Genomic DNA, 14837 nt, shown 5'->3' with positions numbered 1-14837 from the left:
TATGCAATTGTTTATGCAAAAGTATAAGAATATAATAGCTGAAAAACTAAAATACAAAATTGGTTTCAAAATCTCAACACCTGATCTGCAAATAAAACTACTACATATTTAATGATTTTGATCTAGGATATTGAAAATACTCCTCATTTATTTTCAAGGTAACATTACTTCATAGAAAAAACATAGAATATCAGTACTATCCAGAAGCAGGATGAACAGAAGCAATGAGACCAAAAGAATGACACATTTTTACTTAAAAAACAAATAGAAATTTACAGTTAGCAATGTAAGGCTGCAATACAGTTCCTTTATTCTAATACCATGAAAGACACGATTACCAAATATCATTACAGAATCACCTCTTCATGTTTAAGGATTGGTAGGGGTCCTATTACCTTATATTCAACATTATAGTCCCATACTTTAAAAAGTGACTTTGTTGCCTTTGGAAATGAGTACTGCAAGACAAGGGGTACTGTAATAAATATGCAGAGATGGGTATTGAAACCATTCTATCCTAGCACTGGTCCTCACACATTTCAGTGAGAAATAAGAAGTCACAGAGTAAGGAGCAGCCACCTGCAGTACTACGAGCAAATCAAAGCAACTTCAGTATTTCCAATGGGCCTTTAGCAATTTTGCAGGTTCTTGCTAAAGGCCTGTCTCTTACATTTATACACAGCATGAGAGGTCAAGAAGCAACAACTACTTCTGATATATCTAAGTCTCTTAGAGATGAGTTTGGGAATCCAACTATTCAAAAGTTCAGTTTCTTTATCTTGCTCCTATTTTTTTGCATAAGATTTTATTTCCTCAGGAATTTTTCACAGGAGTCAGGAGAACAAAGACACTGGAAAGACATGATTGGGAAGGAGAGAAGGTTAGGGAAAAGAAATGTTAGAAAAAGAGTGTAAGTTGCAGGCTTAATAAGGCTGAGAAAAGAGGTTGCAGGGAAGAAAAGTGGGAGGATGCCATAGCAGACAAACCAATCCTGTTCTACGGATTGCTGTGGAGAACCTCAAAGACTCTGTCAGCCAAGTGGTAAATATATATGGGAACTTGTTGCTTAAGGCTTAATCAAGCTCAGCTGCAACAAAACCTTTTTCAACTATTTTTAAAGCCTTTCAGAATTTATAATGCTTTGGTTGGTGTTTTACAAGTCACTGGGCTCAATTTCATTTAAGAAGTTCACTTCTATTTTTGAATACTCTTAAAGACAACCATATGACTGGAACTTCCACTTGATTCTCCCCAAAATTATATTGCCTCTGCAGCTCATTCTAACACTGAGCAGAACAATCTCACATTTTAATGCATTCAGAACTAGGTAAAGTTCCTTCCACAAGAAAATATGATTGATTGTTACAATGACAGTAATTGCATTTTAGTAAAAGTAACCATTATGGTAATTTTCCTCTGGAAAGAGACATTTAACTAACTTAAGTAACTTGTTACTTTTCAACACATTAACTTTGGCAAATTTAACATTACAAACCTACAGAGTTCACAGACACAACAACATGCATCACTTAGGGAGTGTGCACACTTTTTTCTATTCTATATATCAAGTAGTGTTTCCAAATAGTATAAGCTAACAAAATGTGCATACATTACACAGCATTAATTAAACTGTTAAGAGCAGCTACAGTACATCTATTGCCAAGTCTCCTGTTTAAAAATTCTGACTTCAAAGTAGCAAACTTCAGATCATTATGAGATACTAATTCCTAAGCATTTACAAAGATAAAATGCCAAGTCCAAGAAAACCATAATAAAAGATCTTCGTAAAGCAAAGCAGATCAACAGTAACTCATGACACACCTCTAAGAGGGTGAATGACAGACACAGAAAAACAGTCATAGTGCAAAAAACTGTATGGAACTCTATAGCAATAGATCACAACACAAGAGAGAAAGCAATTTCTGCAATAGACTACCTGTTACATCACAAAGTTACATCACAAGTTACTAAAAACCAATATTAACATTTAATTTCATGTATTGCTTCTAAGTACCACTTGAATACTAGTTAGAAACTAACCACTAAGAAGTCTGTAGCACTGCAGGTATGAAAGAGGTGCATTATTTTTTCCAACCTGCTGTTTATAAACATTCAATGCAACTTAGGTCATAGTAGCTTCTTATTAAAAGTGTAGTTTCTGATAATTAACAACTACATCATAAAATAATTTAAGCATTCAGGTTTTGTTTCATACTACTTCACATGAGTTAAAATAAAAAAACTCCACCTTTAAAGTTGTTCAAGATAATAATCATTGCTTATGCTTTAAAGGGATTCTAAACTGGTTAAATTTCCATACTACTGAACATTTTTACACTAGAAAAGAACTGAAATTAGTCTAGATTGAAATTTTGGTTTTAAGAAATTTCCTTCAAATGGAAATATTAAAAATTTGAACTTCAATAAATCAGATATAAAATTTTCGCTTCAACTCTCCTAGCTTCTCTGAAGAAACAGTTTTTGTATCTCTGGCTCCTTCTATCTCCTATACCCTATTTGAATTACATATATTGTTTATGGTGGAGCATTGCGTGTTTGCAACTTGAGCTTTCATATATGAAGTTGCAAGGAGAAGTAAATCCTATTTTTTACAATAATTTTTCCTCAGACCAGCACCCTGTTGGAAAACTAGTCTGCTCCTCTGTTTTTTCACACCTTGCACCTTGCGAATGAAATACCATTAGATAACTCAAGATAAGAAGGCTTTCTTTTTCTCCCCCCCCCCCCCAACCCGAGTCAAAGGAGTGCTATTATAGAGGAGGCTATGCTTCCATGCTTACAGTATCTTGGCTGGCAGGTCTAGACTAACAGGTTCTGTCCCCCATATCATCAGTAGTGGCGCACACTCCTCCCTCCTGAAAATTGCTGACTTTTCAGGTATGTTAATTCAACTATTTCAATATGAAATACTCTATTCTGTATTTTAAGAGTATTTTTTTTTTTAACTGATTTAGATTAAGGAGCTTCAGTTTAAACTGTGATTTAAGTATTTAGCTGGAACAGCCAATGGTTTTACCCTCCTCTTATTTAAAGGTCCAAGTTATACTTTTAAGATAAAATAACATAGATGCTATAAGGTGCAGCAACTTTCCAGATAATTTTAGATAAACCCTTAATTTTTCTTTTTCATTTTTTTTAAAAGAAATTACACCTGTAAACTGGTAAATTATTTTTTTTTGCTTTTATAACTGAAAACATTAAGTTGCAAACTCTTAGTGAAAGAAAAGCCAGAACCCTTGAAAAATCAGAAAGAACTGGAAATTCACATAGTTCAAGAAATCTTTCTTTCAAATACTTTCAATATTAAAATCTTTCCACTACTGTTCATCTTCTACTACACTATAATGGAAGAACATTTAAGAAAATTTCAAAAATAGTTTGCTTGATCAAAGATAAAGTGAAATTAGAAATACATCAGTGACTGACACACAAACAGCAATAACCTAGAGCACATGTTAAGAGCTTACTAACACCCATTCCACCATGGAATTTTGTAAGACTATTTTTATGAGGCAGTGTCCTAGTTACTTTTGAGAAGAGGAGGAAACTTACATTTTAAACAGAATTGGCAGTCGACCTCTATAATTAGTCCTTTACCTTTTCCAGATCTTCTACAAGCTACATTCCTGAACTTTGCTTTGCAGAGTGTAGGACTTAATTCTCCAATATTAGCTGAAGAAATTAATGATTTTGTAGTGTCTTTGCAGTTCCAGAGGTGATGTGCTTTACTGGATGCAACTCAGAATAATGTCTTGATCTTTGAACAGATGTTTAGGTTAACTGTTAAAAAAAACACAAACAAAACCACCAATCAGTGGTGCAGCACAACTCTTCCCTACCCATGTCCACACGCTGCCTTTGACAGAACCACTGCCTATTTGCTGTAAAGAAAGGTCTGTGCTAGTCAGGTCACCTTACAGGACCTCCAAAGAGAGACCACAGCTGGGAAGAGAAACCTTCCAGTGGAGCTCCACTCAGCAAAGGGACACCTTTTACAGCTACAGCAGATTGCCATGCGGCACCACAGCCTCTTTCCATCCTTTGCTTCAAGCATCTGAGGTCAGAGAGAAGCAGCAGCTGTGGTGCAAGCTCACAATGTATTAGATAAAAGTGCCAAGCAGGCAAATACAAATTGGGACTTATATGAATAACTCTTGCACATCATGCATTAAATTTGGCAGGCTTATAGTGGAAAGATGGGGGAAAAAAATAACATAACTAGTATTTGCATTGTACTAAAAGATTACTTAAATTAAGGAGAATTTCTTTCAAAAAAAAAAAGCATTTAATTTTTATTGAACTAGCTGTAATTGTCTCAGAAATTCCAAGCAATACAGAAGTATGCATGAATACTATGTAAGACCTGTAAGACTAACGAAAGGAGTTGATGCAACTAACCACAATCCATAATTTTATTCTCATGTCCAACAATGTAATAAATGAGACGTGAATGCGTTTTCTAGTATGTAATTTGGGATAAGTGAAACTCTGTAATTCTTTGTAATCCAAAGATAAAACACTTATGAAACACATAAATTATCTTAGCACAGTTTTGGAGAAAAGGAATGAGCTACTTAAACTGTCAGATTGTAACACTGACAAGCACAATTCATCTAAGTCCTGTATTTTTCTCCAATTGTTTTGTTGCATAAATACTAAATATAAGTACCAAAAAATGGAAAATATCTGTTGTTTGAGGTTTTTAGAGGGTAGAAAAATATTTTAGTGGATGTGGAAATGTGTGTTGGTTAGACACAGTTTGGATCACAGAAGATACAACTTCAAGTTCTTTAGAGAAAAATGGTTAAAGGCAGGCAGGTGAAATAAGACAAAATTAGTCCAAGGCCACACGCCCTGGGTTCTATCCAAGATGTGTCCTAGGAGTCAGGGCATAAAAAGATGTCCATTAAGCCTCCTTTAGAACGGCGGTTTAGCAAGGAGCCACAATTTAAACTGCAATTCCACAAGTCCTTTAAACCAGCCCTTGCATCAAAAAAGTGGCTCCTGGTTTTCTTCACACACTTCTTGTGGTCTGAACACCAGGAAGGTGAAGACCTTCAAGCCAGCATAAATATTTGTGAGGCTAGGAATGAAGTAAGTTCAGAAACTAGTTTAAAGCTAATGTTTTGTTTTGGTTTGTTCACTGGGCTAGTTTTAACCCAAATCAGTTGCCCAATCAATTAAGTGTGCAGCTGCAAGAACACTTGTGCAGGGCAGGGCATCTCTTGGCTTATGCTGGCTTAAAGTGTTTGTGGAAGTACCGCATGAGTGTAACTAAAGATCTGCTATAGTCTAACACTGCTAATAATCCACAAATGCCATTCCAGAACACAGGAATAGTTAAAGCATATAAATGGCCTTGCCATGTGCCTTGCATAGGGGCCTAGCAGAGGAAAGCTTAGAAATTGCTGTAAAAGCTTGAAAAATACGTAAGTTTTGAGGTAACTGTATGTTCCAAGAGCAAGGACAAAAATCTGAATCCCAAGTCACTTGCATCACAGTATGATTGATGATAACATGATAAATGTACTTACCAGACCTCTCCCAATGCAGCTTCTGTGAAAAAGCTGATGACACACTGCATGCTTCCCACCTCTCTAACCCTAACCTGTCATGCCATCATTTGATCCTCTTCGAACCTGTCTGTAGTCTGCAACTTTTCCTCCCTATAATAAGGCCACTTTGAAGCCTTTCAGTCTCTGCTTAAAATTTCCAGTGATGCTCCAAAGGTAACAGAGAATCAAACTGAAGTAACACCAGAAATACCAGAAGAATCAAGATGGAAATGACACTCTGACTTTCCTGTTACTACTTCATTGTAATATAAAGACTAGCCACAAACAATCTGAATGCTCTTATTGTATGATTTCACAAAAAGCTGGACTGGACGTGTGCATATCCATAAGCATTGTCTTTACTTGGAACAAGTTTACTGCATCAGTGTATTCTACAGTGTCTACTCTGTTTGAACAGTTTATCTTCATTGCTATATTGACATAGCAATTCTACCAAAGTATTAGTTATTCCAAGTATTAGGAGCTATCTATTAGAACTTGCATTAAAAAATTATTTCATGCTGACTGATTTGCTACCTGTTGTACATAGTATTTTCATTTTATCTACCTATTTTTAAGAAACTTTTGATAAAAAGATTGTAATTACATTCTAGTCAAATAAAAAAAAAATTGCCAAAAATGCATGTCTTTATCTAATACAGATCTTAAGTAGAATTTAAGCAAAGCAATAATGTAGAAGAATAATCACCTGCTAACATATGTACACAGACATACATCATATATTGTGCATATCCCACTAAGTTTTTCTCAGGTGGGAACCAGCTAATAGGGCGCTTAAAGGTAAGAGCATGCTATTATTTAAAAATAATAGTTAAAAAACAGGTTTTCAATATCAAGCTTGTTTGCTAAATATTTGACAATGTCTTCACTACAGTGAGTACTCTAGAAAGTACTTCTTGTGCATGAGAACAGTTTTTCTTCAACTATTTATATATAACTGATATTAGGCTGCTAGAAGATGTAGTGTAATGCTGATGATCCTAAGAAGATGCACAAGTAAAGCAGTTAGTTATAAAATTCCTAAATATACCTGGATAATTTCTATTATGAAATTATGAAAAAGCACAGCAGATGATCAACTGACAGCATACTATATGCTATATATTGAGTTGAAAAATGCTCCACAGTTGCACGAAGTTACTGCAGCTCAGTTATATTAACTTCATAAAACCTGCTTCAGAAACTATGATTAACTGAATGCTTCCATATTATTTAGTTGGCAAATGAGAGGGAGAGAGTCTGTTCTTACATTCTAATTTGGTTTCTCCCATCACTACTACAAGAGACAACATGGTTCTATAAAATTCTTCCATGCTAGCTAATACAGATGAAACATCCAACCACATCTTAGTCCTTCCCTCCAACAGCACAGCTGTTTACATGACTCAGTTAATTGCCTGGTATTTTAATGACAATAAAACTTGTAAACCAATGTAGATTGGGACTATTAGTTGTAACAGATCATTAAAAGAAAAACATGAACCAAACAAGGAAAAAAACCCGTCTCTTTCTTTTCACTTGCCTTAGCCAGTGCCTGAAAACTTCATGGCAATGTCCACTAAACTTGGCTAGAAGTGTTGTCTGAGCTTTCTCAAATGTGAAGCACGCACCATGACCTGAACACTCAAACTCTGAGTATGCTTAATAAAAAAAGTAAAACTACATAGTGCCATGCACAATTCCAGGAGAAAAAACCCTGACCTTTCAACCCAAACTGCAGCTCAGCTACTGTTCCAGTGGAAAAAGCCTTCAAAACCATGGGAAATCTCTCTCCTGAGAGCTGTTTAAGCTTCCTTAATGCTCTTAATCCACCTTGATATTGAAATGCTAGACTCACTGGCACCCACCTTCCAACTTCCAAATAGCTGGTCGAGTGTCTGAGAGTTTCTTTTCTCTCAGTGTAGATCCTGACAGGACACATGTTAACTGAAGTTTTCCACAACTGTGCTTGTGGCCTGCAAGAAACACCTTACTGGAAGTGAAAACCTCTTATGAACTCTGAGAAAAAAAAGACTATGATAGTGGTGAAACAACTAAATAGACCTCTCTGGAAAAGAGAGACATTATTTAGGAAACGGCACAGAAAGAGTGACCTCTAAACTACACTGCCAGCTCTACTGGCTATGCCATTATTCATCAGTATTCACAGTAAAAAGAGGAATGATGGTCTTCTGGCTGAGGCAATCCCTGTTTGTGTATGAATCCTAAGCCAAAAAGTCCCCATTCTTTTCACACCTTTAGAAACTTCATTGTCCTACCAACAAATGTATAACAACTACTAAAACACCAATACACTCATTATCAGAAGTGACTAATAGCTTCAAAATGGTGGTGTTCCAATGGAATCATTCAAATGTTTTAGGGCAAGTATGTAAAGAAAAATCTAGTATCCATGTGTGTGTAATTCAGCTTCCCTACCTCTCCATATAAAACAAAACTACTTTCCTCTCTGCAGTTTTATAACAGTTAATTACCTGATGTTCCTACAACAGGGTGCATGCACTGTGTATCACTAAAAAACAACCTTAGAAGTATGCTTTTGTTGCCTAAAGAATTTGAAGGCAAAAAAATGAGCCTTCATATTAGAATGGTTGACTGCTATGTACAAAACTTTCTAGTTAAATAGAGAAAAGGTTAGCTTTTACTCATTTTAAAATAGCCTGAGTTGAAAGAACTTCTCCCTATAGGGACTAAGTGGAATTTTGTCACCTCAGACATTAAAATATTTGTTCAATGTCTGAATTGTAATTATTATAAAATAAGTAGTAGATGAATCTACCCCAAAACTATTCAGCAGCAAAAGCTGGAGAAGGTTTTAGCTACCCGGTGAGCTGGACAACAACTAAGCATATGTAACAGCAGTAGACTGGGATTTTCTGCTGCTTGCAGAAGCAAGATATAAATTGGTTGACTATTAACATCCTATAAACTTTACTGATACAAAAGAACTCAAAATTTTAAGATTCATGGCTGAAACAAAAAGTCAAAGGACAAGCTCTGTTGTCAGTCCTTTTAAAAAATACTATGCATGTACGCAATTTGTTGCTAAACCTTGAATCCAAGCTGCACATCACAGGTCTGATACCTAGCCCACTCTCTTAAAGTTCTCCACCCCCACCCCTGGGGGCACTTTTCTATGTGTTTCATTTTGAATCAATGAGCAAAACAGATCTAGTTTTCTGTAGAACCTAGGTTGTACAGCTGACACTTGTACTACCCTTTTCATCAAGCTCCCATAAATTGTTTCTGCTACTAAGAAATAGATGAAGACTTCAGGTACACTTTTGATAAAACGTCTTCGGCTTATGAAAAACATGAATGCATTACCTGTGACAGTGTATTTGACTTTCTTGTGCTCCTCTGATACTGTTTAACAAAAATAATATAGATATACAATTTGTGATTAAACTCTGAAGTTAAACCACATATCACAATCACAGCTTGAAAAATTAGCCAACTCTCCTGATCCCACTCTTCAGTCATTACAGAAAGCTTCTAGTCTATTTTGAATGACATCATAATTAATCACATCTATTCAAGTATTTTCCTTGTTTCAAAAGAACCAAAAGTCATATTAACAAAATAATTCTAAAGAGCACACAATTTAATCCTTTAATCTGACAATCTCTCCCCACTTGGCCACTTTGCCCTCCTATTTCTTATGACTATTTAATTACAGATTGTCAGTCTAAAATATGTAATTCTTTACCAACCAATATATATATACACATATAAAGACTCTCTAAGTAAGTGTGAAAGGTATATTTTTCAAAATCTAATATCATTGTCAGGACACTGTAGCAAAAGAAAATACTTGTCACACATTTTAGGAATTCATCAAAAATAATGATGAAAACATTACAACATTGTAGCAATTTTGCTTTCTGTGACAAACACAGTTTGTTTATAAAGGAGTATATAAACTGTCATACTATATTCTGAGAAGGAAAATCTCTACACAGACCTGAAGACCTTGTTTTCATAATACAGACTAGGGTTTTAAGAATTCATCTTGGACTCTTCATGGCACTTCAAAAAAAAAAAAAGATTGTGTAGTATAAATGAGGACTATAGTAAAGTATCTAGAAAATTTAATTCTACTATGAAATATGTATGAAATCATACATGATAAATGCCACAGTAATAAAAAACTGTGACACAACAACCTGCCTCTAAGAGACAATGTAGTGTCTGAAAGCAACAGGAAACTCTAGCCAGATGATCTCTTCTGACAAGACAGTGCAAATCCTAGAAAGAAACATCACTCTGTCCTCCAAGAAAATAGGTTAGATATTTTTGAAACTCTGCACAACCATTTTAAGGAAACAAAAGGCTGGATAGCAGATCAAAAAAGAAAAATAATCATTGGTATAAATGTAGCATTTAATGAAAATGACTTGATGGAGATTGTATGTAAGTGTTAATTTCTGTACAATTTTGTATCTATGTGTTTGTTTTTAAACTTGAAGCAGGGAAACATTCATCTTAGTGTGGGTCTACAGGCTCCATCTGATTACATGAAAAAAGAATTTGTCACACACACAAACTGGCTATAGAAATAGCTTTACATAACATGATACAAGCAAAATCCTATTCATTTGTAGTTATTGGTACTGCTCACATGAATAAAATGAGCACACTTCAGCCAAACGCCAAAATACCTGAATCCAAAACACGGCTATGATTTCAGCATGTATTTTACTTTGTCTTTGTGGATATCAGCTGGATTCAAGAACTGCATGTAAAATTTACAAGTTTGATTACAAGTGTAAAAGGAGAAAATTTTGATGGATGTACATACTGACCGAATCCAAATGCATACCAGAGGCAAGCTATTGATTTCATTTCAGTTCATCAACATTTAAAAAGTTGCTTAATTCTACATTTTCTCGTGCTTTAAAGCTGTGTTATCCATATAACTGTAAAGTATCTCCATAGTTTTGGAACAGAGTATAAAATGCAAAATACTGAATAATTTGTAGTAATTTTATTGATCTATCCAGTCCACTAAACCTGAAAATTTGTATTAAAACTTTTAAATATTATGAGTTTCACATAAGTCATGCATACTCAAGTGAAATTAAAAATAACTTAAAGCAGTTATTTACCCATTTTTGTTAAAAAATTAGGCTGTCGTCCAGCATCTGCACTTTTTCCCACTGCATGAAAGTTAAGCTGGCTGGTAAGGAGGAGATCCCTGAGAGAGATGAAGTTCTTGCTGTTTTGGTCATTTTCATTTCAGTTACACAAGGACAGTGTATGAACGTGGTCCTCTTCCTTCAGAGTTTCAAAGGGAGAATTACTTAGACCATGAGGGAAGATTAATGAGATAATGACAAGGGTTGTATCTGTTGATGTCACTCCTGATATTATAAACCCCATGTTTCCCACTCTACATTTTAAAAATGCTTCTACAGATACTATGAATGAGTCTCGCACAATAGCTCCTTACCTATAATGCTGTTTCTGCGTAAACAGTATTGATTCAGTGGTAAGTGTGGAAGAAGCAAGGGCACAGCTGAAATTCTCTATTCCTAGCAGTGCTCTGAAGAGAAAAATGAGACATTGCTGGGTTTTAATTCTTCTCATTATTCCTGAGAAGGAAGGTTATATTTGTGCTGCCTCTAGGCAAAGTACCATCCCACATGAACAAAAGAATGAAACTAAGATCACATCCATTTCATCTTGCTGCTGCTACTCCTGCACAGAAGCTCTCCGCAGATGCGTAAGTCCCTGACACTGTATCTTCAGTGCTCATATGTCACAGTAAATGATTCATTAAAAATGCATAAACAGATTGATCTTAGAAGAGGGAAAAAAGATCTGGAGTGTAAAGCGAAAGGAAAATAGAAATGAAAAGCCAAAAGGTAGGAAAGGGAAACGCCCCCCAAATTCACATGAGAAAGGCATGCAAAAAAACATTTTAAAAGAAAGAGGAGACAGCAACTGTGCTGACATTTAACATATCTACTTGGGGTAAAACTCATCCTTTTACTAGTAATAACAGCAACAGCCCAGAGAAAGCCCAAAGCCCTTAAAGCACTTTGCATCAAGTACCTCACAAAAATGCTAGGCAATTTATGCTAAGGTCTGTACAATATTTGCACCAAACTACCTGATTATTATTTTTAATGTAATTAAATGGGAGCAAATCCTAATGCAGATATAGATAGCTCTATTGATATTGTGCCTATAATGACATAACTGAAACAATGTTATGATGCTGCACCCATGTAACAAAACTGGTTTTTATTGTTTGCATACCAAAAATGAGCATATTTGTACCTCTCCATATTTGTTTCTTTTCATATGCTACATTAGCTAGGTCTGCAAAGGATGCAAGGCTTATGTGCAGCACCAGTGGGGCTGAAAACAGACTGATGCTTCTGGAGTGGTACGAAAGTCTGGGCAGGCTCCCTGATCCTAGTTACCAACAGTCATCCTAATTTATATGCCATTTGCCATGCTCCCATTCAGCCTCAAAACTAGGAAGGAAAAGAGAGAAAGATATGCTTCATTCGTGATTCCTGTGGTCCTGATAAACATGTGATTGACAAGATTAACCCTATACTACTACAGTTTTTGTAATATTTCCTGGATGGCCAGAAGGCTTTGCTCTGCTAAAGGAATCCTGCAAGCAAAAAACCACCCATGCTGAAGAATAAGCAGCTATTTGAGTAAGAGACACCTCTTTACTATGACATTCATGCAAATGGTGTTACATAGATGACATATTTATTCTATTTTTATAAAAAAATAATTGGTAAAATATGAATATGGACCATAATTTACATTCTGTCTGTAAAAAAGAAAGAAGCCAAATACCTACAATGGGAAGTATATATATATATATTCACGCGCACACACGTACAATAGCAATATTTTTAGCTATAATTTCCTACTCATGTGGCAACATGACGAGCATTTTGAAGAAGCTGAGCCAAGTGAAAATACAACCTGCAGAACAGGTCACGTTTAAATATTCTGCTATTGAAGAATATTAAAAACTAGAGATTAAGTAGGAGTGTTGTAATACATTAATTAATGCTTGTAAATCATTCTGAAATACTTGGATAAAAGATGGCATAAAAAGTGTTGCCACATGTCTTGATCCTTCTAGATGTGCACAATCCCTTACATCTTGTTTTGCTTTTTGGATGTTTCATATCATCAAAAATACCATCACTGGATGAATTGAGTGTTGGTAAGTGTTTGAACACAGCAGAGAAACACCAAGGATGCCCGAATCCTCGTTAAGAACTCAAGCAGACACCTCAGTGTAAACAGACTGAAATATCCACAATTCTTCACGTCTGAATCCAAGTGCTAGTGGTGGCTCACCAGGTCTAGTTATTGAATGCCTCTGTTGATCAGTGAATTAGCACAGCTCAGACAGCTTGGCAATGTTACTCAGCCTTGACTTGGCTGTATATTCACATATGTGAAATATCCTATCCGTAATACTCCTTCCAATCTAGTACCACCTAGTATTCACATCCCCCAAAAACTTAGACCGTGCCATCAAACAGTCTGAAAAGGAAGGTATCTGGAATGACTCAATACCTATCTGGGCTTAGTGAAAAATACAACCAGTTTTCAGAGACCTTGGTACTTCTTGCTTATGCAGGCACAGGCCTTTATAAAATACAGAAATTAAAAGCCAGCATTAAGGCCCTTTTGCTTTCCTGCATTGATCTCCAGATCTAAGAGACATGTCTTCCTTTTTATTCAGAGACAAGTAACATATTTTATGGTATCCATTTATAAAAAAAAAAAAAAAAGGTGTCAGGAGTGTCACCAAACTCACAAAGGAGCACAACTGCGGTCCTTAAGGGGGATAATTCAGTGCAGAAGTGTTTTATCTAGAGGGACGCAAAGTACCACCAATATACACGTCTTCCCCAAAAGGTGAGAACATTGGAAATTATTCATCCTTCCTGCTCTCTCCCTCCTCTATTCCAAACCGAGCTCACGTGCTGCTTTATACCCACGTTCTGGAGCATGGACCATTTGTTCTGCTCTCGCACAGCACGTAAGACAATGCAGCGTTGTGCCCATCTCAGGAACTTCTAAAGGCCATCTCACGACAAATAAATACCGCAAGCCGCTGGTCTGCGGCAGCCAAAGGACAAACAATGATAGGAAACAGAAGTTTGTTGTGATTCAGAGGGAGGCTAAGCAAGCTGCCAGAGGCAGGAAGCGAAGCCACCGTAAGAGCAGAGCACCCTGTTCTTCAGGGCGGCCAGAGCAAACGCAATTAATTGCACGCGATACCATATGTGTAGGTACAAACCACCTATTAACGTAGTACCTTGGCGTGACAGCGTCCGAAAGCGAGGCTATAAAACACACTCTGGACGTTGTGGCAGCAGCGAGTAGCCCAAGGAGCGTGCCCGCCATGGGGACCACCACACACCCCATCTCCCACCAGGGCTCCCCGTCAGCGGCGGTGGCACTTCTGGCTGGGAGAAGTGAGGCGGCGGGCCGGGAAAACAGCGTTTGACATCGCTGGTAGCAACTCAACAGCTTTAGACCAGGTCTCACAGGATTTCTTGTGGTAGTTTGGTTGGTTTTGGGGTTGGTTTTTTTTTTCTTACGGCACTCCGTCACCTCGAAAGGGCCGGAGAAAAGCTCCCCAACGCCACGAACGAGCCCCGCAGAGGTGAATTAATAATAACGGAGGGGGTGAGGGGGGGTTGTGTGGGACCGGGAGGCGCCAGCTCTCCTCCTCCGGCGCCGAGCAGGTGCCGGCGGGCAGCGTAGCCAGGCCCGTCCCTCACACCTGCCGGCCGGCGGCCCCCCCCTCAGGGCGGGGGTCAGTCAGCCAGCCCGCCTCCCGCTCTCCCCCCCCAACCCCGTCCCCCCCACTACCATACCGAGGGGAGAGGCGACAGAAACCGGCCCCCACCGACCTTCGCTCTGTAAAGCGGGCAGGACGCGACCGGGGGGACACACACACACACCGAGAAGGGGGGGGGGGGGCAGCGGGCGGGAAGCGCTGAGGAGAAGGCGCGCGAGGGCCGCGCCCGCGGAAGGGGGGTGGGGGGGAGGTTTGCGCGCGGGCAGGTAGGGGGCGGAGGAGAGCGCGCGCCGCGCTCCGCCCCGCTGGAGGAGGGAGGGAGGGAGGGAGGGGAGGGGTGGGGGATAGCGAGGGTAGGCGGGGCCTAGGCGGAGGCCGCTGGGTCGTGAGTGGGCAGTGCGGCTGTCAATCCGGGGCGGCGCGCGGCCGCCCGGCGTCGC

General features: G+C 38.0%; 1 long non-coding RNA gene across 1 annotated transcript; it reads right to left on the bottom strand.

Moving 5' to 3' along the window:
• Positions 1-3137: 3137 nt before the first annotated feature.
• Positions 3138-14340, bottom strand: LOC138684965 (uncharacterized). The gene is made up of 3 exons (XR_011324184.1): positions 13909-14340; positions 11050-11142; positions 3138-3801 (listed from the first exon to the last, which is right to left on the bottom strand). It is a non-coding gene; the product is annotated as an uncharacterized lncRNA (long non-coding RNA).
• Between the last annotated feature and the right edge of the window lie 497 nt (positions 14341-14837).

This window comes from Haliaeetus albicilla, chromosome 4, assembly GCF_947461875.1.
Source record: "Haliaeetus albicilla chromosome 4, bHalAlb1.1, whole genome shotgun sequence".
Lineage (NCBI taxonomy): Eukaryota > Metazoa > Chordata > Aves > Accipitriformes > Accipitridae > Haliaeetus > Haliaeetus albicilla.
The sequence above is the reverse complement of the archived record's forward strand: the minus strand, read 5'-3'. Positions and strand labels throughout refer to the sequence as shown.